This window comes from Ciconia boyciana, chromosome 17, assembly GCF_034638445.1.
Source record: "Ciconia boyciana chromosome 17, ASM3463844v1, whole genome shotgun sequence".
NCBI classification, from domain to species: Eukaryota; Metazoa; Chordata; class Aves; order Ciconiiformes; family Ciconiidae; genus Ciconia; species Ciconia boyciana.
In genome coordinates, this window is record NC_132950.1 from 1,290,607 (window position 1) to 1,306,143 (window position 15,537).

General features: G+C 44.9%; 1 protein-coding gene across 2 annotated transcripts in view; it reads left to right on the forward strand.

The window, feature by feature from the left end:
- CALN1 (calneuron 1) overlaps nucleotides 1-15,537 on the forward strand; it is a 128,773-nt gene that overhangs the window by 38,788 nt on the left and 74,448 nt on the right. The window lies entirely within an intron of this gene.

Here is a 15,537-nt window from a genome sequence, read left to right on the forward strand (position 1 = left end):
TTGATTATGTGTTCAGGTTATGAGATTTTATGTTATTTTTAGAAATGTTCATTTGTTCCAAGGACCAGGCGATACAGAAATGGCCGCTGAAATGTGAACATGTGATATATTTTTAAAGTATCAAGTGAATGTAGAGTGAAATGATGATAAAGGCAGGTTACATGGTTTTTTCAAGCTTAGACAATGCACTGTAATTGTATGTCAGAAGTCATTCAGGTTTGATATCACACCAGCTAATTAAACCATCCTCTCTGAAGAGACTTACTGTACTTTCAGCTTTTGCTGTTTCCTTCTCAAGAACAAAAAAACTCTGAAGGCAGCTCTCGTGTTCAGCGCTCACGTTGGCATTAGTTTGGATGGGAACCAACACAAGGGAAATGGGAGCTATGATCAAATCCTCGTCTTGTTTGACTGGTGTAAACCAGGTTCATTTCCACCAAAGGTGGTGGAAGGAAGAGAGGGGCCGTATGCCATCCTGTATACTGTGTGCATCTGCTGTCACCCATTTTTGGTGGCTTCTCTCCATTTAAGTTTTCCTTGATCCATGAGACATGAATCCTGCTGTAGTTTTTGTTTCTCCTGAGTAATCTCCTTGAGTGTCTTATCATTATGTTCCTTCCACTTATGTCACAGGACACAGTTCATAGATCGGTGAAGGTGGGCTGTACGGGAAGGAGGCAGTGCAGGCTGCTAGTTAGTGGTGAGGAGCCACGTCATGGCTTGAAGGACCTGCATCTTGGACAGTGGGCTCAGCCTGTCAGGTAAGAGAGCAGCTCTTGCAGAAAAGGGAAGGAGGATCTCTTCTCTCTCTATTACCAACATCTCATTCCTCCTTTTGGTGATATTCTTCCTGTATCTTATTAAATGCCTGAAATATTTAATTCATGGCAAAGCAACATATTAGTAACAGCCAGAAATGAGGAGCTGTGCTCCCCAGACCACTTGTGGTCTAGTGGATGGTGTCCTGTAGGCTGGCTGAAGGCCACTGGCAGAAGAGCTGTGGCTAAGAGGAGATGAAGATGTCTCCAAGCCTCCGGGGTTTTCTTTCTCAAGCATGCAGTTGTAGCGTTCAGCGCACAGACTGCGGTGGTGTGAAGTGCCAAGTTTACTCTTAAAGTTGGAAAATAAGAGCAGTTTCTCAACTAATTCAACCTTTTCTGGGACTTCTGGTGACCTCACCCAACATAGGATGCCCCCATGGTGTGTACAGCTGGTACAACCTGACAGCTGTAGGAAGAGCTGGATTTTTGGTCATGGGTACCAAAGTGCCAGTCTCCCAGGAGGAGGAGGCTGACTATACAACATACTCTCCAGGAGCACTGGCTGGAAAAAACATGGTATGTTTTCATGAAAGCAGGGAGGGAGAAGGTGTCCACTGAGAGTCCTTGTAGCCTTTTCTGTAGCTGGGAGAGACTGCCTCAATGGAATGATTGAAGTGGCTGGGGAAGTTTGGATCCCTTGCAGACAGTCCATCCTCCTGCATCAGGCATGAAGCCTGCTCTGCAGTGTAAAATGGATGTTTTAACCCTAAAAGATGCATTTTTTTAAAATGTGTTTCACTGCACCAGCCAGAGGAGGCAAACACTGGGACTTTATTGCCTGTTGGCATTGGTTTCTTCAAAGCTTAAATACCTCAAGGCTTAGAGCAGGCTCTACAGAGGGAACAAACTGCCAACTCCACCATCATATGGATCACTGTTAGAGGTGAGGTGGGGAGGTGGGCCATACTCCCTGGGTATGGCCTGGGAGCATTGCTCTTGTGTCTGATGTGTGAACTTCGGTGAGTGTTCACCCCACTGTGAATGGCTTCAGAGAGTGTTAAACCTTGGAGAACCAGAGCGAGGTTACTCTGCTAACCGCTGTCCTCATCCAAACAGATCTGATGATCTGCAAGGACTAAAATAATTAGGTTGTCTTTTTTGGTGTCCCAGTCCAAGCAGTCAGTACTAGCAAAGGGCCCGAATCTCATTTCTCTTCCATCATGCCAGCAATGTTTCTCTTCATTTCACCAGAGAAGGAGTTGCCAAACTCATATTCCTATCTTTGGGATGGGGAAAAAAAAAAAGAAAAAAAAAGTTACTGAAAGGTAGAAAATGAAAATAAAGAAATTCTTCAACATTATTTAAGCAGCCTTTAAAGCTTGTGAGTAAATAAATCCATTTTAAGGTGGATTGTCTGTGCCTACCTCCAACATGTATTTTACAATTGAATTCTCAAGGACTACTTTCAGGTACACAGCACAGAAAAAGTACAGAGATTTATTCTTAGGAATGCTTTATTTTTTTGTGCTTTTGATATGTAGAAACCACAGTTTCATTCAAATAACCAAACAGGAAAGAAATGTAAATATTTCAACTGCTCTCCTGGAATGTTTGGAAGATGCAAGGTTTCTAATACAGCATTTTCCTGTTTTCTGCAAAAGATAAGCATAGTAAAAAGAAAACCAGAAAAGTTTCTCCTACATCTACTATTAAGCACTTTATAAGTAAAAACTCTCTCTGGATATGCAGGCAAAGTCTTTCACATGGTGAGGGTCCTGAGCAGGTCTCTCCATATCTCAGTGACCTTACATGCTTCACTTAATCTCCTTCAGAAATGCAAGTCTCCAGATCACTAAAGTAAATTTGTTCACATCAGTGAGCAGCTTTCAATTATCCATTTACATTTGCAGCTGTAGATGTTTTAAACTGGCTTTATAGCATCTCTGTCTGATTTCTTTGGCTGGAAATTAGGCTGGGCATGTCTTGGTTCAGGAAAACTGTACCCCCCCAATGAACACGACTGGCAAACTGGTAACAACAATCAAGGAGAAGTCCGAGGTACTCAACAACTTTTTTGCCTCAGTCTTCACTGGCAACCTCTCCTCGCACACCTCTCGAGTGGATGGACTACAAGACAGGGACTGAGGGAGCAAAGTCCCTCCCACTGTAAGAGAAGATCAGGTTTGTGACCACCTGAGGAACCTGAACATACATAAGTCTATGGGACCTGACGAGATGCATCCCAGAGTCCTGAAGGAATTGGCTGATGTAGTTGCCAAGCCCTGATATTTGAAAAGTCATGGCAGTCAGGTGAAGTCCCTGGTGACTGGAAAAAGGAAAACATTGCACCCATTTTTAAAAAGGGTAGAAAGGAAGACCCTGGGAATACCAACCTGTCAGCCTCACCTCTGTGCCTGAGAATGGAACAGATCCTCCCAGAAGCTATGCTAATGCACATGGAGGACAGGGAGGTGATTCAAGACAGCCAGCATGGCTTCACCAAGGGCAAGTCTTGCCCAACCAACCTAGTGGCCTTCTATGATGGAGTGACTACGTCAGTGGACAAGGGAAGAGCTACGGATGTCGTTTATCCGAAATTCTGTAAGGCCTTTGACACAGTCCCCTATAACATCCTTCTCTCTAAATTGGAGAGATATGGATTTGATGGATGGACTGTTTGGTGGATGAGGGATTGGTTGGATGGTTGCATCCAGAGGGTAGTGGTCAATGGCTCAATATCCAGATGGAGATCGGTGTCCCTCAGGGGCCCATATTGGGACCAGTACTGTTTAATGTCTTCATCAATGACACAGACAGTGGGATCGAGTGCACCCTCAGCAAGTTTGCAGATGACGCCAAGCTGAGAGGTGTGGTTGACATGCCCGAGGGAGGGGATGCCATCCACAGGGACCTGGACAAGCTCGAGAAGTGGGCTCATGTGAACCTCATGAGGTTCAACAAGGCCAAGTGCAAGGTCCTGCACCTGTGTCAGGGCAACCCCCAGTACAGGCTGGGGGATGAAGGGATTGAGAGCAGCACTGTGGAGAAGGACTTGAGGGTACTAGTGGATGAAAAGCTGGGCATGAGCCGGCAATGTGTGCTCGCAGCCCAGGAAGCCAACTGTATCCTGGGCTACATCAAAAGAAGTGTGGCCAGCAGGTCAAGGGAGGTGATTCTGCCCCTCTACTCTGCGCTGGTGAGACCCCCACCTGGAGTGCTGTGTCTAGCTCTGGAGTCCTCAGCCCAGGAAAGACATGGACCTGTTGGACTGGGTCCAGAGCAGGGCCACAAAAATGATCAGAGGGATGGAACACCTCTCCTATGAAGACAGGCTGAGGGAGCTGGGGTTGTTCAGCCTGGAGAAGAGAAGGCTCTGGGGAGAACTTATTGCGGTCTTCCAGTACTTAAAGGGGACTTATAAGAAAGATGGGGACAAACTTTTTAGTAGGGTCTGTAGTGACAGGACAAGGGGTAATGGTTTTAAACTAAAAGAGGTTAGATTTAGACTAGATATAAGGAAGAAATTTTTTATGATGAGGGTGGTGAAACACTGGAACAGGTTTCCCAGAGAGTTGGTAAATGCCTCATCCTTGGAAGCATTCAAGGTCAGGTTGGACAGGGCTGTGAGCAACCTGCTGTAGTTGAAGATGTCCCTGCTCATTGCAGGGGGGTTGGACTAGATGACCTTTAAAAGTCCCTTCCAACCCAAACTATTCTATGATTCTATAAAACCCTGAGACTGGCTGGTGACTTTGTCTTTAGCCAACATGTCCCAGTGTAGGGTTGTGTGGATGCAAACCAGACTTTTTGAGGTTAACTTAGCAATAAATATTCTGAAAAGCCTTTCGTTTTCCTCCCAGTTGTAGCTTCTCAGGCCATAACCCACCCCAGCAGAGCGTGAGCTGACGGAGCACCTCTGGGATTTTGGACAGGATTTAGGAAGGACATTTGTTTGAGTTTCACCCTGACCCCTGTAGCAACTCCCCTGACTTTGCACAGGGTTGCAGACCTGCTCAGGAGCAATTTTTCAGCTGTTTGATGAGTGTCTATGGGCAGCCTGAATAGGCAGAGCTCCCCTTATGGTTTGTGTATGGCAGCCTGGGAGCCCTGGTCTAGCACAATACTGTATCAGTGATACAACAGGTTGGGATTAGCAAATGCAGAATAACAGAGCATGTCCCATATGCCAGGACATGTGGCTGGATGCTGCCCAGAGATAAAGACCACAGCAATTTCCATTCCTCTCCAACAGATCTTAATACAGTATCAGAATACCTTCTGCTGTTATAGATGCACCTTCAGCCAGTGAGAACGTTATCTCAGATAATGTAGCTCCAGGGAAAAATTCAGATTTTTAAGTGATTTGCAATGAGTTTTCTGCTATCTGCAGAAAGAAATGCTTTGGATTTGCTAAAAAAAATGCTGTAGCTATATCAGTTTTGCATGCAGGCTGAAAGCGTTGCTGTGGTGTGTTTCGGTGCTTCCTGTCCCTAAACGAGTATGTTCCAACAATGCTTTGCAGTCACGTTGGGAAAAGCTTTCTCAATTTGCTTTATACTTTGTAAAGCAATAAACTTGGACCAAAAAGTATGGAGGGAGCTGGGGAGCTCAAGCTGATTGTAATTCTTCTGCTGGAAACATTTTCCATCAGAAAAATGCAGATTTGATTACATTCCCTGTTGACAATGGCCTTTTCAACTGAAAATAATAGAAGAGCTTCATTTCAGTAATGCTGCAATATTTCGTTTTGAATTTATGATTTCACTTTTTAAAATATTAAATAACATGGCTATAAAATATTGGGACTTCACTGCGGTGAAGCCTTTTCTGGAAACAATTCCTGAACAGGAATGATAGATGAGCTTTGGTTTTGTTACACTGCAAAGCCACTGAAAGAAAAGCAAACTGAAGGGCAGATTATTGCAGTATTTTCCTCACCTTTCTTTCAGCTGGAATATTTGAAATTAACCCTTTTGATCCATCGTGGCCTGATCATAGCTGCCATAAGACTGAGGAAGAGGCAATGTGCAGCCGAGCTGCCCAAAACCCAACCAAGCGCAGGATTGTAATTTACCACCCGGCAGAGCTCACGTTTCGGGCAGTGCCTCTGCCGCATCCCTCCTGCCTGCACCCAGGGCTCCTCCATCGCCGTTCTCCTTTCCCCCTCTCCCGCAATGAGCTCTCACATCTGCTTGCATTATCTAGAGCTTGCATCCCCTGGTTTTATCTCGTCTTCAAAGCAGCCTTCTTTATCTGCTGGTGATTCTGAGCCTGTTTGGGCAACTAAGGGGGTATTTCCAGTGTAATTAATAGGTGTCCATGGAGGTGGTGGAGCATTGGTGCTGCAGGGTTCAGGTAGTGAGGAGCAAGGTGTACAGGCTGGCTCTTCTGTCAGGTTGTTACTGGTTTCTCAGGGATTTGTGGACATATGAAGATCACCTTGAGGTAAACGTGCTCAGCGGAGTTCAGAGACTATAGTGATTGTTGGCCAGAGAAGATGAAGAGGTACCCATTTTTACTGTGCAACTAAAAGTGAAAATAAGGGGGAAAAACTGGCCCAAACCAAGGGCAAAATAAGAATTTAATTCACTGCATTAGAGTTTGAGTTTATGTGAATAAATAGCAGAAATTACAATTTGTCTCTGGCACTCAGACCAAGATAGCATTTCTGGTGATATTGAGTGCTTCCCAGACAGTTTCATTTCAAAATGGAGCTAACTCTGCAGTTTTCCTCCTTTTTGAGCCAGGATTGTTGTTTGTAGGACAAAGCTCATATTCCTGCATCTTGAAACGGTGAAGAGGGAGAACTGGAGAGGGTGCATTGAAGTCAGATTTGGTTTGCCGAGCTCCTGTTCACAAGATATGCTCTCAGTGAAGCAATTTATGCGTTATAATAACTTTGGCTTTTAAGATGAAAAACTGTATTTTTCTGGGATGGAGTAGATTCTGGGACTTGGGGAACAGAAAATGCACAGGAACAGGCAACTTTGAACTGAAAAGCATTAAATTATAGGTATAGTGTGGTCCTTCCAAGGGGCAGTCTCTCACCTTGGGTGGTGATACCAGAGAAACAAGTAGTGAGAATAAATCCAAGGGCCAGGTGATAAATCTGCTGATTGGAAAGGGACTAGGGGGATGCTGAAGGCGTTGCTCCCGTCCCACCTGGAGGAGTCGGTGGAATAGCAATGAGCAATATCTCACCATGGACTTAGAGGTGTGTGGGCTCATCTCATAAGTCCTGAGCAGCCGCTGCCAGGGACCGAGGTGCTTCTCTGGTCCTTAGTATAACTGTAGTAAGGACATATTAAGTTGGTTTTAATGTGCCACTGGGTAGCCATGTGGAATTTAATTAAAGGCAGAGGGACTGGGAAAGCAATCAAACTCCAGTAAAACTTGCCGCAGGTACTGCCTGTCCTGACTCGACGGTCATTTTGCGATGGGAAGAAAGATGCCAACTTATCATCTCTGTCAGAGCCAACTCTCTGGGTGTTTGAGATGCTTGTAACAGATGAGTCTCTGCATAGCTGTTTTGAGGACGTTATTCTAAATGGCAGGTACCTATGTTTGAATATTGGGCAGTAAATTTCCAACAGAGAGTGCTCAAAGTTTAATTAAGCCACCTTTGCAAAGTCTAGGGAAAGAGCTACAAATGATGGGAGAGGTTATATTTCCTACGCAGTTATTGCCAGGCAAGACTGCAGACTGAAACTCTCATTTTGGTAAGAAATGTATGAAGACTGTTCTAGCAGTAAATCAGTACAGGATGCAAATTATATATATTAAAAAAAAATGAAAAGATGGGAAGCCATTATCTCTTCAACATTAATGTAAGTCGTCCCTAAGCAATCTTGAATCAAATCACTTCTCGTTCTCCGAGATGCTCCAGGGTAGGGTCTTAAGCTCATTACCTATTTATGTCCAGCAAGTGTTTCACTTCTGATGATGAATTGAGTATTGATGTCAATAAACTAAATCAGCAGCTCCCAGATATTATAGGTTTATGTCTAGGCAGCTTAAAAAAAATATTGTGAAGTTAAACAATTCTCTACACGGCTCAACTGTTCCCAGGAGAATACGCACTGTGCGTGAGGTTCTCTGAAGTGGTGTAGTGTCATGGGAGAGAAAATGTTTTGTGCCTGCTGTATGTAAAGGATGAGGGAAGGATAAAGACTGTTTCCTAATAAAAAGAACTAATGAAAGAGGAGGTTGAGGTTTATTTGGAAAACAGTGGAAATCTCTTCTCTCCTTATTCACCTTTTTAATATCATGTTCTTAAGTTGTAAACAAAAGTTGTAGCATGCATCTTAAATTTATCTACTTTCATAGTGGTGATCTTCCTTCATTGTTAGGAGTTGCTTTTCCTTTTCCTTTTCCTTTTCCTTTTCCTTTTCCTTTTCCTTTTCCCTTTCCTTTTTTCCTTTTCCTTTTCCTTTTCCTTTTCCTTTTCCTTTTCCTTTTCCTTTTCCATCAAGAATGAGTAATGAATTTTTACTCTTCCTTGAACATCTACTTCTACGACACTTCCAGAAAGCCTCACAAAAGCCCTGAGCCTGACTGCCCCCCTTAGTAACAGTCCCATCACAGAGACCAGAGCTGGAGAGGACTGTAAGCCCAACCAGTGCAGGGTCCACACAAGGACAGAAGTGGCTTTCATCAGCAGTGTGCAGTGGCCAAGCTGCAGCTGCCTGGAGATAAACAGGTGTGGGCCTCTGGGGCTGTTTGCAAGGCATTTTCTAGCAGCTCAATAATCCATTACAGGAGAAGAACAAAAGAAAGACAAAAGGAGACTGTGCAGGTCTTGTAGAACTCTCTGAATTTACATATTTTGCCCCATTCTGTGTGTTTGGAGGTACATAGCCCTCTCTTTTCTCTTAGCTGCAGAGTTCTGTGTGTGGAACAAGTTAAAAGAACGGTGTCTCCTGATAGTTGCATTGAATACACCACCCAACATGCCTGTGGACACACAGGGTCCAGGAGACCAAAATGCCCCTCTGGAAATGGCATAAGGTGCAGTGCTGGCTCCACGTCCATGTCCTGCAGAACAACAGTGATATGCAATGGAGTCTTGCATAAAATGCTGAGACCTTTAAAAAGATGCTTTCCATCCAATGAATAGAAATGAGACATTTGCTTATGCAGCCAACACCCATCCTAATGCTGCTATTTATAATGATTTGTTTGATTGTGGATGCTCAGAAAAAGAGACACGTTATGAGCCGTTTGCTTGAGAGGGTGGAACCACAGAGCCAAGGATGCAGCAATACATCAGGAGGACCAGAGATCTGAGCCAAGTTTTCAAACAGGGATTGGCAGATGATGAACCTCAGTACATGATTCCTCATGTAAGAATTAACATGAAATCACCTTGGTTTTATGCTGACTGGTGCAGTGTGCACTGATATACTTGGAGTAAAAATTTTCTTAGCATGCAGAGGAGTAGGGGCATGAGCTGGAAGAGGTGCCTGAAGCCGGTTCCTACTGCTAGAGGTGACTTGGTCACAGAAACCAAAGCTGCCCAGAACGGGTGAAGCCCCATTTTGAAACACTGCAGTCATTGCTCACCTCTGAAACTTCTAATTGTCAGGCTACGTTTGCTCATATCCATTTGTTCTTAGACCAGTATTGCTCTTCACCTGAAATAGCTTTTCTTTGTCCCTGGGATGTCCCCTCCATCTCCCTGCCCTCCTCAGTGCATCGCAGATGGAAATCAAAGCACCTCCATGAGCCGAGCCCTATTCTTCTCTCACCTGCCAGCCTGGCCATTTGCATCCTCTCCGACCTCCTCCTCACTTCTTCCATTCTGAGTTCATCCCTCACCACTCAGGACCAGCCTGTACCTTTCTCAGGCACTTGAAACTTGATTATTCTGCATCATTTAATGGTGAGTGCCCCAGCACAGCACCTCCAACACCATACATGCTTCTGTTGGCGTTGGGAGGAGCTGAAGAGGAGCCCCGCTTGTCTCCTGGATGAAATTATGGCCACAGTAGGGAAATTTATAGGGAAAAGTGGAAGCTGTTATTTTGCCAAATTCCTCTGACAGCTGGCTTTCAGCACTGCGCTTCCCCGCTGGCTCTGTGCAGTGCTGCAGGGTTCGTGCGATCGCATGCTGCTCAGCACGCGCTGCCCGCAGAAGGCACGCAGCCGCATTTACGGAGCAGCCTTGTGCGAAGGCATTTGAGTGCTGCTGTCCACGCCATCCTGCCCTCAGAGTAAATATCCTCAGGTATTCCCAATCCAGCCCCTGTTGCTTGCACTAAAAGCTTCCATTTAAGAGGGTATCTTGTAGCAGCAGATAGCCTTTATGTTGTGCAGTTACATGGTAATGGGGTGTTCCCACAGGTTATTTGGCAAGTGTTAAATGTATTTGGGAACATAACCACAGGAAATGTAATTTCCACAAATAATTTTTTCCTGGGGAAGAAAAAAAATCTGCCAAATTATGAATGAAAAAGTCCCTCTAAGGAAAAACAAGATGAGGTTCTTTGTTTTGAGGCAGACCTTTCTGGGCTGAGATATTTCATCAAGTTGACTAGCACCGGTTTGCTTTGCCCATTTGACATAACTGTGTCTATCCGAGCGGCTGTAGTGCTGAGGCCACTATTAAACCTGGGTTTTTATGCCCCATTTCCAGCTGCATGTTTTTGGTGACGCTGACAGGACTCGGTGCCTGAGCCTCAGCAAGATGCTGCAGCCGTTCAGATAGGCGCGGCTCCAGGTTGCAGTGAGTTTGATCTGGGGATGCTGAACTGTTTTGCTGAGATTGAGAATAACCAAGTGAAATATTTTGACACTTTCAATTGGAATATGTTGGGGGGGGGCGTTTCCATTAGATGAAAAAATGTAGTTATTTTGACACTTTGTTACAATTTGCAGCAAAAAAAACAAGTGTAAGAATAGCAGATGGAGGGATGGAAATTTCCATTTTTTTAAACAGACATAGTAGTTACAAGACTCACTTAACAGTTCACTCAAGGACGTGCTATTTGCAGCTTTTAGATCATTCAGTTTGTACTTTGGTGCCCAAACCTGCAATTAAGTGAATGAGATGACTTGCAAGATTTCGGGTGGTGGTATTTCTTCTTTTATCATACTAATGAAAATAACCATATAGAACTCTGATTGTAATTACGGTGCACTTAGGGTGTGGTAGTTACAGTGTAATTACAAAATTTATTATGGTTGTGTTTATACCCAGTGAAATAACCTGAAACCATCTGCAGCGCCCGAGGGTAGCTAGTGGACACCAGTGGCTCAGGCCGAATTTATTTCCCAGAGAATTGTGATTCATTCTCATTCAGAAAGCAAAACAAGAAATAATGATGGTTGCCTCTAGTTACCAGTCAGAGGGAAATCATCTGTAAATAAACCTGCTACTTGCTGGTTTGTAGAAGGGATGAGCCGGGGAAGAAGGGATGAGCCGGGGAAGGGAGCGCAAGGTCAGGCGCAGGGCAGCGTGAGTGCGGAGAGGTGTTTTGAAGGGAAGGGCTGGCGCGGGTGCGGTGTGCGTGGGTGGGTGAGGACGTTGTCTTTGGATCTTCTGGATGCAGGTGGAGACAGTTAACAACTTTCTAGGCCGGGTGTCAGGTCTGACTCTGACAGCGGTCTTGCTTTGCACCCTTCAGAAAGGTAATTAAAAAAATAATCCTTTTCCCTGATTCTTCCTTTCTTTCTTCCCAGAGGAGTGTGGGGGTAATTGGATGGCCATGTGCTCCAGGATAGGGAAGCTGGAAGGTGCAGCTGTTAAATGTGAGGAAAGAGGGGGAATGAATTAAAAGCAACCCCCCCATAAGTGGCTTTTGAATGCTGAAATAACTCTGAGAAATTAGTGCTGTGCTCTCGGCTCCCGTGGAACATAAATCCTCACCTGGGAAAAACACTGAGCTAAACTTTCCTGAGAAACGTGCCTTCAAACCCAGCTCACCAGACCTGCCTTGGCCCAGATGACTCTCAGGCGAGGGCCCTTCTGCTCCGAAATCTTGGCCCATTTGCACAGTGCTCCTTCCTTCTTGCTGGACTTTTTGTCCTGGCAACTCTTTCCAGCCTGTGTTATTTGGGAATTTAATTAATGTTGTGTCTGCTCCCTCTTTGAGATCATTAATGAAGATGTCAGTTAGGATGGGGCCAGATGCTGATCCCTTCTCTCCCCTCGTTGATTTGAACGCTGTTCAGCATTAAGCATCGTGTATGGTCCATCTGACAAAGTCTCTTTGCAGCAGCATTGCTTGCTGGTACTGTTTGAACTAATTCTGGGAGTGAGATGGTTTAGTGCTGCTAAGAGTCACTGGCTGTCAGATGAGCACTTCTGTGCTGAAATCACCTTGTATAGAGGAGCAGTATCGCTGTTCCCAGGGGCTGGAGAAACTGAGGCATGGAGAAGAGCACTCAGGTCCTAGCTTGGACTCCTTGAGAAGAAGTGACATTTCCTGAGGCTCAGGCCAGTGCCATCACCAGCAAAATGGGCTACTTTCTGTTCTCTAAGTCTTTCTATATTTCTATTCTTTTTTCCCTTTTATATTCTAGTATAGTTCTGTGTCACCTGCCTATATTTGGGAGTAAAAGAAAATACTATATAGTGGAAAGGGGAATAAATACTAATATTTGCTAACGCCCCAAGGTAGGTGTAATCCGAATATATGTGCTCGTTTCGGTGTGGAGGACTGCTGCCAGCCAGGCTGGGCAAGGGGAAAGGCAGCTGATAGGGCAACATCACTTTGACACCCACTCCCCCTGTTATCTTTACTCTCCCTCTTAAAGGCAAAACGGGGCTCTGCTTTTCTTGACTGGGGTAAAGCATGCCTATGCAGAGCAGCTTCCAGCTGAAATGGAAGAGGTGTCAAAGTTTCTCCAAAGCCCCAGCAATGTCTTTGTTGAGAGATTTACTCCATGGACCACATCCGCTCCCAGTTCTGAGCCAGGAGCATCAGTTGCCATGGCGACTTCTTTGGGAAAGTCGTATGGGGAAAGTGCTGATGTATTTTTAGCTTTGGGTAATGAAATTTAACAGCTGGAAATAAAGGTGAGGGCCAGCCCGGGTGCCACAGGTTCATGGACTGCTGTTTGGGACCGGCTCTTCAGCAGTGCCGGAGGGAAGAGCTGGTGGGGCTGCGTTTGGAAAGGATGCTCAGGCCTGTGGCTCACACTCTGGGTGCTGTGCAGGACAGCAGCCGCGAGTACATCGGAGGAGAAGGAATCACGATAAAGAAAAGCTGATAAGGAGGTGGTGTTACATGTAAAGATAAAGAGGAGGCACTGACTGAGGTCATAGCTGCTTCGTGTACAGTGTGTTCAACCTATAAATAGCTCTTCAAATATACCTTTGCACAAGTGGTATTTATAGAGTGATGAGCGAAAAAAGCTCCATTTGGGGTCAGGAGTTGAAATGTGAAGGATGTTTCAGGCTTGGTCAATAGTTCAGGTTTCTGACAGGTATGGAACAGAGCTGGACCCCAAATGTGTGGGTTTTTCTCCTCTGATAGAGGCTCAAAGGTTGCAGTGCTGTTAAATGCGCCTTCCAAATTCAGTGTATCTGGAGAGGATACTCACTAGACGTTGGCATTCAGATACCTTGCAGCGGAGCCCCTCTACAGACATAATTTATTAATGTAATTTGGATCAGTCTAACTCACGTGTAAACTTTTCTGAAGGTAGACTCATATTTTATTTTCAAAAATACTTTCTCAGCTCCCTGCAATATTTTTAGTTCTTTCATCTTCAGCTGTCAAAAGTTTATTTTAAAATTAATTGATTTCAATGTAATATTTACTGCACTTTAGCTTTCAGAACAGCATATGAAAATAGATTTCACTACAGCTGGCAGTGCCTAATGGGATTCGTTCCTACTCCAAAGGCTCTTTGCATTATGTACCAATACTTCCAGCTGAGCTTGCTTTGAACAGCCTCACCATCTTTTCATATCACCGAGCTTACACCAGCTTGGGCTGGCAGGGAGACAAGGTGAAGCATTTAAGTTTAAAGAAGACACAGTTGATGCATACCTAAGCCCAAAGTGTAGATATTACAGATCTGGCCCAATATTCATTGGAATTAATAGGATCTTCCCTTTTTGCATCAGTGGGCTCTTTGGCTGGATTAAAAATTGATCGTATCTCATTATGATAACCACAGTTGTAGTGAAGATTAAGCAGTGGGTCACAGAAGTGCCCTGGCCCTGGCACATCACCAGGGTATTACACACAGCAGAAAGCAGCACATGGAAATTGGAGCAGACTTTGCTAACGCACTGGTGTTGTCAAGGGAGGTGCTGAACTTTAATGTGAGGTGATTTAGAAGCAGCCTTTGAATTGTAAAGTTTTAAATAACCTGTTAGCGCAGACATCACTGAAACCGTTTCCTGGTAGGGTATGATGCTCCCGGCTTTTTCCTGGGAGGACCAAGGACCATCCGTTGCCTTTCACATGGCCCCGCTGCAGGGGGCTGGTGCCTCCCTTATACCTGGGAGCAGAGGGCAGAGGAAGGCGGCGTGCCAGGAGTTCATGGCAGGACCAAGAATATTTTCTCATCTGAGGCTTAATGCCTGAACTACCCAGGGCTGGACAAACTTTTTCCATCCAATCTGTCTCCTGATAGAGAATAGAGTATTTTTTAATTAGGTTTTTTTTCTTTTCCCCCAAAAAACGTGCGGAGTTTTCTCTCTCACTTCTCCAATGAAATGCTTTCACGTGAAGTTAAACTCCTCTGAGCAAAGTTGCAGCGGGCCCCAGCATGCTGGTTTTTCATATATCCTCATTCCCAAAAGAGTTATGATAAAGCATCCTGTGTTTTCCTCTCCACAGCATGGTACAAAGACCATTTAACCAGAACTAAGAAATCAGCGCCTCTTTCTCTCCCCACCTCCAATGAAATCCTTTCAAGTAAACAGGCTCCCAGCTGGCTGAAATGTTAAAATTTCTCTGTTTAGCATTTGCAACAGTCAGATCTGGGGAGCTTGGTGGTGGGGCTTCAAGTTGAGAGGTCTGTAAGGAGCAGGAAACGTGCAGAGCTGTTGAGGCGGAGGATGCGTGGGTGTCTTCCAGTGTGCTGCACGAGTGGAGAGCGGCTATTAAAGGCTGGAGGGGGATATGCTTGAATTAAAAAGCAAAACAAAGTCAGATGTCAGAAGATGAGCCAGGCTGAGGAAGAATGATGGAAGTGATTCCTTTGATGCCGTCAGCATTTTTATTGATCTGACGCTGTTTATTGCTGTAAACCAGTTAAAAATTAGAGAAAAGCTACGAAGAGGAGTGAGAGATGGAAATTGCCCGGGTATGGTTTAAAAGATGTACATCCACATTTGTCAGAAAAGGGAGAACGTGTGCATCTGGGCTTTGGCTGCAGGGCTCCGTGCCCTGCAGAGGAGGCAGTCAGCACCCAGCTGTTCCTGTTCATGTCATTTTGTTGGAGAAAGTTAGAGCTTGGTCTGCCCATGTGACATAAAGTAAATCTGTCTTGCAGACATGCTGAGGGGCTTGGAGAAGGGCTGCTGGAGAAGCCCCTGGCGCTGGGATTTGCTGTGCAGCCGTATGCAGAGAAACTTTACTGTAGATCAAGATGGTTCAGCCACAGTGGTCATGGGCAGATTCTGCAGAAAGAAACGGAGTTCAGTGTGTAATGAATAAATAATTTTGCATTGATATTTAGCACAGAAAATAGCCAGTGTGAGTGTGGATGCTGTTGTATTTATCTATCTGCGTACAGAGGCGTGCGTGCATGAGTGCACACACACACACATATGCACGTGTGTATGAACATATCGTGATTACACTGACTTGAAATG